This window comes from Mastigoproctus giganteus, chromosome 13, assembly GCF_048544385.1.
Source record: "Mastigoproctus giganteus isolate SK-2022 chromosome 13, ASM4854438v1, whole genome shotgun sequence".
NCBI classification, from domain to species: Eukaryota; Metazoa; Arthropoda; class Arachnida; order Uropygi; family Thelyphonidae; genus Mastigoproctus; species Mastigoproctus giganteus.
The window spans coordinates 152294339-152311186 of NC_143587.1; the positions used below are offsets into that span (position 1 = coordinate 152294339).

General features: G+C 38.0%; 1 protein-coding gene across 2 annotated transcripts in view; it reads right to left on the reverse strand.

Annotated features, from left to right (window-relative positions):
- LOC150076526 (cysteine-rich with EGF-like domain protein 2) overlaps positions 1-16848 on the reverse strand; it is a 250244-nt gene that overhangs the window by 176464 nt on the left and 56932 nt on the right. The gene's annotated exons all lie outside the window — the stretch shown is intronic.

The window sequence follows — 16848 nt, forward strand, 5'->3', positions numbered from 1 at the left end:
TATAAGGACTAGGTTACATCATTTCAAGAATAGTTCATGAATCATTTCTGCCCAGATGGTGGTAAAGGTGGCACCAAAAATAACCTTGCAGATAGTGTTGCTTATCTCAAATAATCCTACAGGGCATCCACAAGATTTGTGGATGCCCTGTAGGATTTTTTTCTGAAAGCAAAGTTAAAGTTATTTTAATACCAATAAATACACTGTTACAACCTACAAATCACAGGGTCATCATAAATTTCAAGTTCTGTTACCATTGGTAAACATTTTCCAAGTAATTAATGAAACTTACAATAAAGTACAGGAGCTCCAAAACAATAAAGAATTATGGAAGGAATTCAACATTTTTAAAGCATTAGCATTAGCATTAGCATTAGTAGAGGCATATGATGCAAGAAAGCAAGCTTATTCAGCATCAGCCAAAAAAAAAAAAAAAAAAAAAAACCCTCTCCCATTTCACCCCTCCGTTCGTTCGAAATACCTGTCCAGTTGAGCTTTAAATTTGTTTAGGCTATCAACTTCAACAACAAGTGATGGAAGTCGGTTCCACCAACCAACCACCCGCTGGCCAAAGGCAAATTTCCGCACATCTATCCGACATCCGTCCTTCCTCAATTTGAATTTATGCCCTCTGAGGTGATTATTCTGAGAAAGATGAAGCATCCCATTGGCATTGAGCATGCTCAAACCATTCAAAGCCTTATACACCTCTATCAGATCACCTCGCCGGTGCCTAGTCTCCAGACTCTGTAATTTGCAAAACTTAAGCCTTTCTTCGTAAGAGCACCCCTTTGTTCCATTCACTAATCTTGTTGCCCTTCTCTGTACGCGTTCCAGCATCTCTACATCCTTCTTGAAATGAGGCCACCAGACCTGTATACAGTACTCAAGATGTGGCCTAACCATTGCCTTATACAAGGGAATAATCACCTCCTTATCCCTGCTAGAAAAATTCCTGTATATCATTGACAAGACACCATGAGCTACTCTTGCAGCTCGTCTGCACTGCTCAGAGAACTTCATATCTGCCTGCACAATTACCCCCAGGTCCTTTTCATTCTCCACCACTGTCAGTGTAGTACCGCAGAGTTGATACATTGCTCTGGGGTTACTGTTACCCATATGTAGTACTCTACATTTGTCAATGTTAAACTTCATTTGCCACCTCTCAGCCCATCTGTTCAACCTTTCCAGATCCTGTTGCAGCAGCATAGCATCAGTAGTGTCCTTAACGACCCTGCCAACCTTTGTATCATCTGCAAACTTAGACATTAAACTTGATATCCCATCATCAATATCATTCATAAACACCGAAAACAACAACGGACCCAACACTGAACCCTGAGGAACTCCACTAATAACATTAGTCCACGTTGAGCAGTGTCCATTGATTACCACTCTCTGTCTATAAATATTATTAATGAAGCCTGAAATCAAATGGATTTATGGCTAAAGCCATATGCCACAAGAGCTGTCAGTCATTCCACATGAAGGGCATAGGCTCATTCTGTATGTAGCATTGAGCAAACTAAGTTTCTAATAATTTCACCAATCATATGTTGCAAGGTGCCCTGGTATTGCATTACCATTAAATAAAATGCAGTGCTCCACTGTATTTTATTTAATGGTAAAATTCAGTGCTCCACTGGATAAGTGTTCTGCTGTTTTATTTAAAGTATGTCCCACTACCTAAGCATGGGTTTTAATTTTGGGATGAAAAAGAACTCCAAATCTAAAAAAAAAAAAGCCCTCTGATAAAACAATCGATAAAAGCAAAAGTTGGTAGAAAAGAAAGGGAACAAGAGGTGTGAAACACCCAATCAAAACAGAAGAGGCCACTACAAACACTGAAACTCACAACCTCAACTTAGCTACTCGACCCCCACACCACCTGGATTTCAATTCTTTTTGGGACCTCAGTGGTGTGCAGGTAGGCACAGTAAGAACATGAACAACCAAGGGATGGGAAATATCCACAACATGTGAGATGTGAGAAGGTGCAATATGTAAAAGAATTCTAATGAGTTTATGGCTAAAGCCATATGCTACAAGAGCTATATAAATGTCATTGTACATGAAAGGCATAGACTCATTCTGCACATAACGTTGTTTTATTTAGAGTAGTGCAATACCACGGCAGCACTTAGCAGAGTTCCTCCACAATATGAGTCAATGCATTAATTATCAAACTAAGTTTTTCAACACTGCATACCAAACTGATGCTATGCCCTTCATGTAGCAATGAAGTTTCCCAAAGTTGTATGGTGTCTGGAAAAAACTGTAGCCAAAGCAATGTAGTAACTTAAGAGAATTTGTAGGAACTTCAGAGCAAACCCAAACTGAGATTATGCAACTAAGAAAATTGCTGGGGCTTTGGAGACTTGGAGAAAGGTGATGGTAAGAATTTATTGCCTCATATATTATGAGACATTAACTAATAAAGAGCTCAATTCAGATGCATAAATTGAGACCAGAAAAAAAAAAAGGGATGAAAATTAAGTAGAAACTCCTTTATTAATATCTCTTAAGGCAAAACATGTTAATTTTTTTTTTTTTTTTTTGGTAGTTATTGGCGCATCGGCTTCTGTGGCCATAGTGCACCTCCCAAGGTTTTTTGCAGTACTTTGATTCAAGCCAGAGGCGGGATTCGAACCCATGACCTTTGGGTTGCCAGGCAGGCGCTTTACCCACCCGGCTAGCCCGGTCGGCACATGTTAAACAAGGTTTCAAACATTCAAATGATTCAATACCTGGGTGGAATGGTAAAGTGAACAGAGGCATGGAGAATTTCACAAGGTAATACAATAAGGTCTATATTAAAACAATAATGAATTCTGTTCAAAATTTGTCCAGTGATATTTCAGCATTCTTCAAATATCACTGGACAAATTTTTCATCACCTCCCATTAAGTACTGATAGGATACAGAAAGTACAGAAAACTCCAAAAATGAAGCTGAGTCCATATGAATAATTTTTATAGTTTATTCATATAAGCAAAAACGTCAGGTGAAGATAAATAATATTTTAATTGTTTCATTGAATATTTTTAATATTATTCAAATAATCTAAATATTGTACTTTGAGTTAACAATAACTGATAATATCAAAATATGGTCTGATCTTGGATTTTAGGAATAAATTACCTATTTATAAAAGCATTTATGAGAAAATAACCCTAAATATACAAATTTTTGCTTAATGTCCAGCTTTCACTGAACTAATTAAGGATGTAAATCAAGGGATGCCTATATTCATAAACAATATTGAGTTAACTATAAAATAGTGTATTAGCTAGTTAGTATATTAAAGACTTTTGTCTAAGTTCGGTGTAAAATAGATCAGAAACCAGAGTGAGTCTTGCAACGGCCCATCAGCCCTATATTACCTTGAATAATAAAATAACTTTACTGCCAAGCAGAATACAATGCAGTTTTCATCCATTTGGATTAATTGAGTAAGGGATAAGGTTGGGAAAAGAGTGCTAGAGTTCAGAGTTTCATTGCTTTCTATGATGGCTGAATCAACTCCTATGAACTTTACTGCCAAACAGAGTACAAATGCTTTTTTGTACAGAGTATAAAACTTTTTTTGACATATAAACTGCGTGGTCAAAAGTTCCCCTGGCACAACCGTATGGTCTTCCCAGTAATACTCAGAAATATTATAGGTGCAATAGTAATACTATACTCAACAATAATGACCCCAATAAATGGGCCCCCTACACCAATAAGTGGGCCCCAATTTGACTTTGGTTCCTGCAGTCCCAAATCCTTAAAAATTGCCCTGGAAGCAGCAGCTATGCTAATACCATATCACCTATATTCACTGCAGTTTCACTTGTGCTGTGCAGCTAGCTAGCAATAAACATGGTTAGTGTGAAAAAAATTTTTGTTTGTAGATATAGTAAATTTTATCAAAAATATAACTAAAAACTTACATTTTTTAAAGAAAGTAAGCTATATAAGCTTGCTTTGTTGCATCATGTGCCTTTGTTAATGCTAATGCTAATTTTTACTAAATTTTTTTCTGTTTTGGGCAGGAGGGCAGTGGGCCCCCTTTCGGTCATGGGACCCAATACACCGCGTTGGCTGCATTGGCACAGTTACGCCACTGCTTTCATCACACTCTACACACTCACTTGGTCTATAGCATACATCCACTCTCCTTTTTATTTTGCCAATAACTATCTCAACACCACACATTCTATACTGGAATGTATAAGCTTTCAAAAACTAAGACTGCCTATATAGCTCAAGACTGCTTTTAATATTTGTATTAGTATTAAAATGGTATAATGATGTAAGTTTTTTCCACCCAGCAGATGCATTCTGCAAATGATCGGGGGGGGGGGGTTGATCATGTGTGTACCCTATACACACGAAAGATGTTTTATGTGTAAACATCTTTGACAACACCTACTAAATTTCGAACAGCTAGAATCGAGATCATGGACAATGTAATTTATGCTCATGCCTGTTACTTACTCTACCAAATCAATGGTAGTGATAAATAGGATACACATGCCTGCTGCTTACTCTACTGAATAAACGTTTGAAAGAGGTTAGGCCAATAGCTAAATACCCATTTGATTGTACATAGCTATTTGTTCAATAGTATGATTGCAACAATACAAGTATTTGTATTACAATCATACTATCATGTTGGATCATGTTACTCTGTCATGCTTTATTGAAAATTACACATGCAGCATTAATGAGATTTGCGAGAAACGACAGTATTCACATATAATATGCTATCGAAACTATGACTTGGCTCAGGATCTCAAAGAGTACAAGCGTGAAATGGTAATGCTGCACATTCCATTTCGCAATGGGGAAACAGAGATACTGTCAGAGGTGAAATATGTCAAGATGTACAACGACAATGAAGAGCTCATACTAGATCGTAAATTGTATGAATCGGACTTGGACATTTGCAAAACGATTGAAAGATGTAAGACAATGTGTTAACAACGATGTTGACCCTGACGAAGCATGCGGTAATGACATGCATAACCTTGTAATGTGACAGCAAGAAGAACGCCCCTTTCAAAACTTTTACAATCATCCAAACAGCAAGATGAATGAGGATCTAAAGCTCACCATGCTCAACTGACGCAGCGCAATTGCAAACATATGCAAAAACTTGATGACCAAGGAGTACTTCTGCAACTTAATGAGAATGGCCGATGAACAGCAAAATATTCTACTCGTACATATAATTTGGAGTCTTATCTCCAAACCGCGAACCAATTCAAATATTCTTGATCAGCCCAGCTGGTTGAAATATACAATCGCTTCAGTAATATAGACAGGTACTGTAATGCCTACATTACATGTGCTTCAACTGGTAAGGCTGAAGCACATATAATGAAATTAAATGATCTTCGATGTGCACAGAGCTAGTTTATGCCAGCTCTGAGCACATCCAAGATCACTGCCCTCAAGATATCCATTTCTCTGTTTTCTTTTTTTTTTTTATTTTTTATGAAAGCCCCAAACACAAGAGATATTAGAACCTATAGTACTTAGTCCCATGCTTGGGTTGGAGGTTAAGAAGATGAAAAAAGATATTTGTTGACATTAGACTTGAACTTCTATAGACTGTAATTTTCAGGAAATACATATGAAGGAAGGTTGTTGAATGAATAAACGAGGAAGATAAAAAGTTGGTTCTGTGAGTTTGAAGTTGGACAGTAAATGGATGTTGGCTGGTGGCAGCATGTGTTTGGACTGTTTTGAAAGAGAGAGCAGGAATTACAGAAGCCAATTCAGAAGAACAATGCCCATGGAAATATCTGTAGAAAAGGTATGCGGCAGAAACAGTAAGTCTACAACACAGCGAGTGGAGAGACTCTGTTAAAGAGGAGTCATTAATTAATCAAACTGCCCTCTTCTGAATGGAATCTAGAAGCCTGAGAGAGGGTTTGGGGGGCACCGCCCCAGATGAAGGAACAATATTCTGTGGTAAGGCAGATTTGTGATTTGTACAGAGTGAACAGCTGTTTGGAAGGAAAGTAACACTGAGAATGAAAGAGAAAACTAAGTTTTTTAGATGCAGAGGAAGCAATATTTGTAATGTGCTTGTGCCGAGAGAGAGAGAGAGAGAGAGAGAGAGAGAGAGGGAGGGAGGGAGGGAGGGAGGGAGAGGTTAGAAGTCAGAATAATCCCCGAAAGAGAGAGATCGTTTTGCCTAGAAATCGGAGTGTCACCAAAGATAAGCATAGGAGCAGAAGAATCCTTTTTGTGAGATATAAGACAAGACTGAGTTTTAGAAGAAGGACTGAAATCAACTAAGCTGTCTTTACCCCACTGGAGAATTACCTGGAGATCGGCATATAAGGAATTGGTAGCACATATTCAAGAAGTTGAAGCTGATTGAGCAGGGCAAAGTTTCTCAAATTGGAAAGTGGAATGCAATGTGCTTTCATCAGCAAAACTATGGATAGGATTTCCAGTCAATGGAAGGTCATTAATATACAAGAGTAAAAGAGTGGGGGAAAGAACTGAACCTTGGGGGATACCGGCATTAGTGCGGAAGTTAGAAGACAGAGAGCCATCTACTATCACCCTCAGTGAGCGATCACAGAGAAAACTGGATAACCAATTACAAAAAACAGTTGGTAAACCATAAAATAGAAGCTTGTTTAGAAGACCTTTATGCCAAACAAGATCAAAAGCCTTCGAGATGTCAGGAGCAACTGCTTGTGTTTCATCCAAACTTTTCCATTGAATTTGTCCATAAATGAGTAACATAAGCCAGAATATCACCAGTGGATCCACACTGACAGAATCCATACTGGAGATCGTTGATCAGATGGAAGGCTTCTAGGTAGTTTAAGAGTTGGCGGGTAATTGATTTCTCCATTACTTTAGAAAGAGTAGAAGTAATTGCAATACGACGCTAATTGGATGGGATCAATTTGTCACCCTTTTTAGGAACTGGCTGGATATGAGCAAATTTCCAAGCAGAAGGAAAAACACCTTTGGAATAAGAAAGTGAAAAAAAAGGCGGCAAAGAATAGGAGTAAGTTCAGGAACACAGTTTTTGAGAATAAGAGGAGAAATACCATCAGGTATTTCTCCTCTTAGAGCTTTTCTTTGCATCAAGATTCGTCAAAATTCTTCTGACATCCTTTTGACCAAAGACCATAGGAGGCATTGAATTGAGCGTGTTGGGAATGGTGGGAGGTGTTTTACCAAGATCATTAATACATGAGTTGGAAGGAAAATGGGATGCTAGCAGGTCAGCTATATCCTAGACTGAAGTGACAACAGAACCATCTGTTGGTTTTGACAGAGGTGGGAGCACAGATGGGCAAAAGTTGCTGCCAATAGCTTTGGCAAGAGACCAGAATGCTCGGCTACCATTAAGGCAAGAAGCAAGTTTCTACCCTTAGTCTGTTCAAAATCTAGTTTGGACTGATTAATAACTGCTTTACAATTGTTGCGAGCTTTGATGTAGACAGAAAATGAAACTGAATAATTGGAAACAAGCTAATTACGATATGTAATGTTCTTCTCTTGAACAGCCTTAGCACATTAATTGGAATACCAAGGTTTAGATAGAGGACGAGATTTTAAAGTGGAGTGTGGAATAAAGGATTCCATTCCTACAAGAATAATTTCACTGACACGATCTGAGCAAATGTTGACTTCAGAACTTTTGAAACAGTAATCCAACCAAGGAAAAGAAGAAAATAAATCTCACAGGTCTTCCCATTTTGCATTCTTGTAATGCCAAACAAACGAGGTTGGGAATAGCCATAAAAGAAAGGTTCCATTGGAGAAGAGACAATCACCAAGTTGTGATCTGAGGTGCCAAAGGACCACTCACTTCGGCCATGTACTTAGAACGGTTGTTTGTGAGAAAAAGATCAAGCATGTTGGCTGTATGGTTAGGATTGTCCGGTATCCTTGTAGTTAAATGAACAATCTGTGCAAGGTCATTAGTAATTGCAAAAGCCTCAACATCTCGACCAGCTGGATCGGTGTGACTAGAAAACGGAAGCCAGCTGGAGTTGTGAACATTAAAATCACAAAGGAAAATTACCTCACTATTAGGAAAGTTGGACTGGAGAAAGTCAAGTTGCAAAGAGAGGAAGTCAAAGAACTCCAAGTGATTAATGGAGTTGGGAGAACGGTAGAGACAACAGACAAATTTGACATAATGAGGTAGAGAAATTTTAAGCCAGAGAAGATTGAAAAGAGGAGATTCGAAATTACCAACTCTCTGTTAGTGAATATCAGAATGGACATATGCACAAGTACTACCTTTGAGGCGAAAGGAATCAAAGTGAACAATTTGGGCAACTGCAATGAGCAATAGTTGAATCAACCGATAACTGAGATTTTGTCAGAAAAAGCACATGGGGTTTGGCAGACTGCAAGTGGAAATGGACGTCATTGAGATTAGAATTGAGACCACGTATATTTGTGAAATGAACTAGGAAGTGTTTGGGAGATTTAGATCTTTTCCCAGATAAACTTACTCTATTAGTTTGACAATTCATGGTATATTTAATAGTAAGAAAAAGTGTGTGTGGGGGGGGGGGATATGCTGTATGAAGTAATGAAATTTTTGGATATGGCATACACATAGTAAGAATATATCCAGATCCTTGACATAACGTGGCCTCGACAATGTCCCCCCCGCATGCAGACTACTCAGACAGGGAGTCCAAGTAGTCTGTACAGCTCTAAAACACCGTTTTAGAGCTGTACAGACTATATATTTCCAGGGTACAGCTCTAAAACACCGTTTTAGAGCTGTACCCTGGAAATGTAAGGAAGATTGGATCTCCCCATGATGTTCATCATAACCTCAAAAGTCATCAGTCATACTGCATGATGGAAGAGGTGGGGTAGGGTTGACCGGAACTTAGCTCTGGAGACTAAACATGGGTTTCACCACTTCAAGCCTCCAATAAGCAAAGTGGTGGTACTGCCGCGGTTGATGAGTGTCACTACCATTTAGTATTGCCTGGTAACACAGAGGGGCGGCATTCCTCCATGTGGTGTGGGTGCCACACCTCGACCCCTGTTTACGTTGGTTCACACCTGGGTGGTCATCTACAGTGTGCTTGTGCATGGAGGTTATACACAGGATTACTAACAGTCCCACCATCGTGAAGGTGCAAGCAGAGGATTTGGCTGTCACAGACCATCCGGACGTCACAGAAATTGGGTCCACTTGGCTTGAATGTCACCCGAATATCAGTTTCATCAGCATTTTAGACTCCCACGTAGCAAGTACAGCTTGTCTGGCATATCTGAAAGAATGTCTGTGACAACCTCAAGGACCAAAAGGTTTCTGCCACGGGTGGCAATGGTTAGCCCAAAGCCACCTAAAGTGGTATGCCCTAAATCATAAACTTTTTTCTGCAAACAGCTGGTTTATGCCAGCTCTGAGCACATCCAAGATCACCTCCCATGATCCGCGATCTCCTCTCCCTACTCTGTTTTTCTTTGTTATGAAATGGAATGACATCAAATAACATCATTTCCGCATCTCAAAATCTTGACAAATTGATTTTACTACCATCCAAAATTTAGTAGGTGCCGCCAAAGATGCTTACAATTCACAAAAAAAAAATACCATTCTCATCATTAATAAATGCCCATCCAATTATTTGAATTTTGGCTCTCTACTCCATTTACCCTTGCAGGTAACTGGTTCCAATATTCCACATGTTGTTATTGTTGTGTATGTTGGTGCATCAGCAACTGTGGCTATAATGCACTGATTTCTGACTAGTATATCTTTCTTGTTTGTTTTGATTCTGATAAAGTCCACAACAAGCTGCCTGAAAGTAAACTTCATAAAGTGAAGTTTATACTACTACACTTCTCTAAGATTTTATAGTTGTGCCCCCTCATTCTTGTATCACTTACCAATAAGAATATTCCTCCCTCATTAATTTTACTAATCTTTTCCCCTCAAGGCCTTATACACTTCAATCATATCATATCTATCATATCAATCATATCTCCTTTAAGGCATCTAGTTGCTGAGCTCCGCATCAGTACTCCACATCTTCTAAGCCATTCCTCATACTTCATCAATCTGGTCACCCTTCTTTGCACCTTCTTTATAAATCCTATCTTTCTTCTTTCTTTATATGTGACCTCCAAACCTGAATACAATATTTCAAGTGTGGTCACACCATCATCGTACAGAGAGGGATAATGAATTTCTCATCCTCTCTTTACTTGCAAAATTCTGACAAATCATACACAGAACACCATGTGTTTAAACCTAGCCATCTCGCTTGCCACATGTTTACACTACATATTGAACTTCATATCTGTCTGTATCAAAATCCCAAAGTCTTTCTCATCTGATACACCCTTTAGTTCTCTTCCCCTAATCTGTAAACTACTTCTGGATTTCTGTTCCCAAGTGCAATATTTCAAATTTGGTAGCTGTTTGTTATTTGGTTTTTAGGAGCATTAGCAACTAAGGCCATATTGCTCCGGGATATGCGGTGGTCATTCCCTGACCTTTCCGCATCCTCTGTATTTGGTGGTGACGGGCTCGAACCCCGGTCTAATCAAGAAGCGTGTGCTATGCACTGCTGCTCCTTCCCACCTGGCTACGGAGGCGCTGCAAATTTGGTAGCATTAAACTTTAACTGCCATTTTTCAGACCATACTTCCGGTCAGTCCTTTTGAAGCAGCATAGCTGGGTTCTGTTCACTAACAACTCTCTCAAGTCATAAGCAAACAATGACAGCTTTCCCTACATTTCCTCATCATTATTTATGAGGATAAGAGAAACAATGGTTTTGAGCACCGATCCCCAAGCAACCCATTTGCTACTCCAGTTCACTGACCTGCTGTAATATATATAATAACTTCTCATGAGAAACTATCAAAAGCCTTACTAAAATCCAGATATTTAATGTGAAAGTTGTTTCATGCATCCAACTGCTTTATAAGCTTGTCACAGAAATTTACCACATTAATCAGGCAAGATTTTCCATTCACAAAACCATGCTGAGATTCATTCAGTTCTTGTCAGGGTGGTCTTGTATTACAACTTTATCCACTGATTCCATTATTTTACTAATCACAGAAATCAAACTCATTTCTTTGCCTCCATCCTTATGGATTGAGAAGACATTTGCACTTGTTCAGTCCAAAGTAGTAATCCCTGAATATAATGATCTCATGAACATTACTACACTGAATTCATCCCCCCCACACCCTTTTGCAGTATAACTGGATGCACACCATCCACCCCTGGGCTTTACACTCTCTCAATTTCAGTAGCTTTTCATATAAGTGGTTCTCTGATATTATTACGTCACTTATTTTCAATGTTTACTATTTCTCCTTGGCGCTAATGGGGTTTCAATAGTAAAGATATTGCAAAATACCTCTTCAACTTGGCCATCACTTTGACCGGATTGTCATTAACACTATGACTATGATTTTGCAAGGAGTCTATCAAATTTACTTTTGGTTTCTTTACACTCATATATGAGTAAAATTCCTTTCATCCATTCTTAGCTTTCTTCACCAACAATTTTTCATTCTCAGCTTTTGCAAGACTTACCTCATTGGTACTTTTATTACATACCTGATTATGGTTATTTTATGAAACTGTGTCATTACACAATTATATCTTCAGAATCTGGGAATGCTTCTGTTGGTCAGGCTGCTTTATTTAGTATTAGCATTTAGTTGCTAATGCTGCTTTTGATAAGAAATATCAACTCCCTCTCCCATCTTGATTAACCTTTTTTTAATACAACATGCATGCCATAATGAAACTCATTTCCTAGTAGCATGGAATAACATTTCCTCTCCCCCCCACCCCAAGAAATTATAGTATAATCTCATAAATGTGACATCCTCAGGATGTTTTTGGAAGTGCACAGAGCCTAAGTATCAACGATAATTGGTATCATGTATGTATCTACACTTGGCACAATAAGGTGAGCCAAGCCAACAGCATAATTTAATGCACGACAGAAAAAATTTTAATTTTGCCAACATGAATTCAGGAAGAGTTTGATTGCATAATAAAATAAGTACATGTTTCGCCAATTACTTATTCTAAAAGTATTATCAGAAATCACATTTGAATATTTTTATTAGATAATAAAGTAACTCTGATCTCTAATAATCCCTTAGTTAATAAAGTAGTTCTGACACCTGCATGACATCAAAATGTGAACTCATGCTGCCAGACTGATCCAGTGGGTGGTATGCTTGCCTAAAAAAAAAAGGTCATGATTCAAATTCTGCCTGCTATGGGTGTTGCAGTTGTCCAATTTTTTTAATATGAAATACAGATGTTACAATATGATTATGTATTACAATATGAAATACATACTACTAAATACTATACTGAGAACTAATACCGAAAATCTCAAAAAAATGAATGATTTTATATACATACAGTAGTAATAATGATGTACTGCCCAGGAAATACATAAAATAAAGAAATTTGTGTTGAAAATTACCATATCATACTTTGACATACCATGCTTGGTTATACTGTGGTTTCAGATATAACATAACTGCGTGACTGTCCCCAATAGAGACAAAAAAAAAAAAAGAAAAGAAATGCGGTTTATGACAAAACATGACTCTCACAATACACACCAGCAGCAACAAACTCTATACCTCACAGAAGGAGAACCAGCTAGTAAAGTGATTTCTAAAAACTTTTTTTATGAATAACAGTAGATGTACAGTAATTTCAATTTCTTCCTTATCTCTTACCTCAATGAGAGATGAAATTTAAAAAATTCAACATTAATTGCATATGAGATGGCAACAAAATAAAACAATAACTAGCTACTGTAATTTGTCACTTGTGATATATTCAGTTATAAATCTTTGTAAACAGCATGCACCATTCTTTTTCAAGTATGAAATCACATTTAGAATGACAAAAATTATAAAAACTGAAGGAATTAAAAACATAATGCAAGGTGTGCTTGAACTGATGAACAGTTTGTATATTTTCATAAGTTGCAGCTACTGATCACAGTCAAGTGTTCTCTCTCTGCAGTAAGGTAAAATCCATTTGTGTTAATTACAACCCAAGGTAGTAAAAAGTAGTACATCCATCCGAGGAAAAGAGAGGGAGGGAATCCCACAGTACGATCCAGACTGTGGATCAGACTGTGGGATTCCCTCTCTCCATATTACAATCATACCATATTACACTATTTACACTATTTTAACACAACCATATTACACCATTTTCTATAGAAAATTATTTCCAAAATGCTGGATTCACCTGAACAATGATTTCTAGGAATGCCTTAATAATTCCTGCAAAGGTGATCTGATTGAGGTGTTTAAGGCTTTGAATGGCTTGAGTAAACAATGCTAATGAGATTCTTCCTCTTGCTCAGACTATGCACAGGAGACATAAATTCAAATTGAGGAAGGATGGTTGCAGAACAGATATGCAGAAGTTTGCCTTCAGCCAACAGGAGGTTTATTGCTGGAGCAAGTAGCATCCACTGTTGTGGAAATGGACAGTTTGAACAAATTCAAAGAATTAGACTACTGGAGTGGAAGGATTGGTGAAATGGGAATTTTTTTTTTTTTGGCTGATGCTCTATAAGCTTGCTTTCTTACATCATTTGTCACTATCAATACTAATACCTCACACTCAAGGGTGTTTTTTAATTTTTTATTTATTTATTTTTGAAATTTTACCCTCAACATTTGATCACTCAGCTGTGGCAGCTGCCTCATTATGTGGCCTATAATAATGTGGCTGAGTTGTTCCTCATTTTGTATTTCCTTATTTACATAGTACAGGGGGTCCTCGTTATCCAAGGACAATTGGTTCCAGAAAATTCGAGCAGCATGTTCGAGAGGCAACCAGAGAAAGTAATACTCTTGATCTGGTTATCAGCAGTGATCATTCGTACATTAAGAATTTGCAGATAAAGGAACCACTAGGTGGCAGTGATCACAGTGTACTGATGTGGGATTTACTTAAAGATTTAATTACCATCAGGGGTAAAGGAAAGGGTTTTTGCTTCCGTAAAGGTGAGTACAGTGGTCTCAGACAGTTTTTAAATTCTGTACAGTGGGATCAACTGATAATGTTACCAACAGTAAATTCTAAGTGGGAAGCATTCAAGGAATTAATCGTGGATACAACTAAAAGTTTCATACCTATTACGAAATATTGTTCAAGGTTTAGGCCTAAATGGTTATCTAATGAACTAATGAGACTCGTAACAGAGAAGAAAAATGCATGGGATGCATATAAATTAACAAGCGACTCAGAAGTCTATGGCAGATATAAGCTAGTCTGTAATCAGGTCACAAAGGAGGTTAGGCAGGCGAAGGCAGATTACGAGAAATCCCTGGCAAAAGATGCTAAGAAAAACAGCAAGGATTTCTTTACTCATATAAACTCTAAAAGGAAGGGGATGAATCTGATTGGTCCACTTGACATCGATGGTTCGACTGTTGATGATCCTGCTCAGATAGCAAACAAACTGAATGAGTATTTTGCATCTACATTCACACATGCGGAATTATTAAGGTTTGAAAATGGCAGAAGGTTATCAAATTGTAGCAGGATACTTAATGATTTTGTAGTAACTGAAAGCAAAGTGGAGGAGAAATTGTTGAAGTTAAACATAAGAAAAGCACCTGGGGTGGATGGGATCTATCCAGTTATATTAAAGGAGGCGGCAAAGCAACTAAGCAAACCCTTAGCCATAATTATGAGAGCATCCTTGAACTCATGGGAGGTTCCCACGGACTGGAGATGTGCAGATGTATCCCCAATTCACAAAGGGGGATCGAAGGGTGACACGAGTAATTACAGACCAGTTAGTTTAATTTCTGTTCCGGGTAAAATAATGGAGTCACTGGTTAAAGATGCATTGCAGGATCATCTAGACAAGACTGCAGCAATAATTCAGACACAGCATGGGTTTGTTAAGGGAAAGTCTTGTCTGACAAATTTGATAGGATATTATGATGTGGTTACAAAGGAACTGGATGCAAAAAATAATTTTGATATCATATATTTGGATTTCAGGAAAGCTTTTGACACTGTTGCACATGGAAGACTATTGTACAAAATGGAGCAGAATGGTATTAAGGGTAAGTTGCTACAATGGATAAAAGGATGGTTAAGTAGGAGAAGACAGAGGGTGGTAATCAATAGGTGCTGCTCTTTGTGGACTAATGTTATTAGTGGTGTCCCACAGTTTTCGGTGTTAGGTCCACTGTTGTTTTGTATATTTATCAATGATATTGATGAAGGTATATCAGGCTTAATGTCGAAGTTTGCAGATGATACAAAGATTGGGAGGGTTGTTAATGACAGTAATGGCAGTGTGCTACTGCAACAGGATCTAGATAATTTAGGCAGATGGGCTAAGAAGTGGCAACTGAAGTTTAACCTTGACAAATGCAAAGTACTGCATATAGGTAGAAGTAACCCCAGAGAAACGTACCAACTGTGTGGTACTACACTTAAGGTGGTAGAAAATGAAAAAGACCTGGGAGTAATTGTGCAGTCAGATATGAAGTTTTCTGAGCAATGCAGACAGGCTGCCAGCGCAGGTCATGGGGTTTTGTCAATGATATACAGCAATTTTGCTAGCAGGGAGAAGGAGGTGATTGTCCCTCTGTATAAGGCAGTGGTCAGGCCACACCTTGAGTACTGCGTACAGGTCTGGAGGCCTCATTTTAGGAAGGATGTAGATTTATTTGAGCGTGTACAGAGAAGGGCAACAAGATTGGTGAGGGGAATGAAGGGATCCTCTTACCAAGAGAGGCTTAAGTTCTGCAAATTGCAGTGGCTGGAGACTAGGCACCTGCGCGGTGATCTGATTGAGGTATATAAGGCCTTGAATGGGTTGAGCACGCTGAATTCTGATGGGATCCTTCCACTTGTTCAGAAGATTACGAACCTAAGGGGGCATAAATTCAAATTAAGAAATGACAGATGTAGAATAGATGTGCGGAAATTTGCCTTTAGCCAGTGGGTGATTAATTGCTGGAACAAACTTCCATCTGTCGTTGTGGAAGTTGATAGGTTGAATAAATTTAAGGAGGAACTGGACAGGCATTTGGAGGGAATGGTGTAATTTTTTTTTTTTTTTTTTTTGGCTGATGCTGCATAAGCTCATACACTTGCTTTCTTGCATCACATGCCACTACTACTACTAATTCCACTTAAAACGGGGACCAAATTTTCACAATGTGTATTAGGTACTTGTACATAGTAAAAAATGGATTGAAGGAACTGAAAAATGAGACAATTATTTTATTAGACATTTTTTTTATATAATATGTTGAACAATATAAGGTTAAGTAAAGTTTATTGAAGTCACACTATTTTTCTGTTTTACAATATTGATTACCTTTTCCCTACTTCTTTTATGAAGTATAACTTCTAATTTAACATCTAAACCATAACTTTTGTTTTCTTTTTTTTGTGAGGTTTATCGTCAGCACTTTGCTTTGAACACATGGTTAATAAAAATAAGAAAACTAAGAATTCGCTTAATGTAAAAATTATTGAAAATATCAGACGCATCTACTACAAGCAACAGTAAGTGAGAAACTGACTGTAGATAGAGGGAATCAAGTCAACAGAACGCTCGAAAAAGAGCAGGACAGAAATAGTCCAGTGTGTAGTGTAGTGGAGTGGAGTGCTTCAACGTAAGTCGAAACAAAGTACACAGATACTATTATATTTTTAATGTTTTCGTATTTTTTCATGTAATATTTGTAACCTCGTAGCTGTGGGGACTCAGATACCAAGGACCAGCTGTACTACGAAATTTTTTAAATGCCTCCGTAGCTGAGTGGTCAGGCACAGTAGGAGGCTTCCGTCCTGCA